Consider the following 434-nt stretch of genomic DNA (forward strand, 5'->3'; position numbering starts at 1 on the left):
ACATCACACAGGAAGTATAGTCTCTACTTCCTCTTTACGTCTCCTCTCACCCTCAACATCACCAGGAAGTATAGTCTCTACTTCCTCTTTACGTCTCCTCTCAGCTGCCACCCTCAACATCACACAGGAAGTATAGTCTCTACTTCCTGTTTACGTCTCCTCTCAGCTTCCATTGTCAACATGTCCAGTGATAGTCACACAGGAAGTATAGTCTTTACTTCCTGTTTACATCTCCTCTTAGCTTCCATTGTCAACATGTCCAATGATAGTCACACAGGAAGTGTAGTCTTTACTTCCTGTTTACATGTCCTCTCAGCTTCCATTGTCAACATGTCCAGTGATAGTCACACAGGAAGTGTAGTCTTTACTTCCTGTTTACATGTCCTCTCAGCTTCCATTGTCAACATGTCCAGTAATAGTCACACAGGAAGTGT

The sequence above is a fragment of the Entelurus aequoreus genome, linkage group LG03, assembly GCF_033978785.1.
Source record: "Entelurus aequoreus isolate RoL-2023_Sb linkage group LG03, RoL_Eaeq_v1.1, whole genome shotgun sequence".
NCBI lineage: Eukaryota > Metazoa > Chordata > Actinopteri > Syngnathiformes > Syngnathidae > Entelurus > Entelurus aequoreus.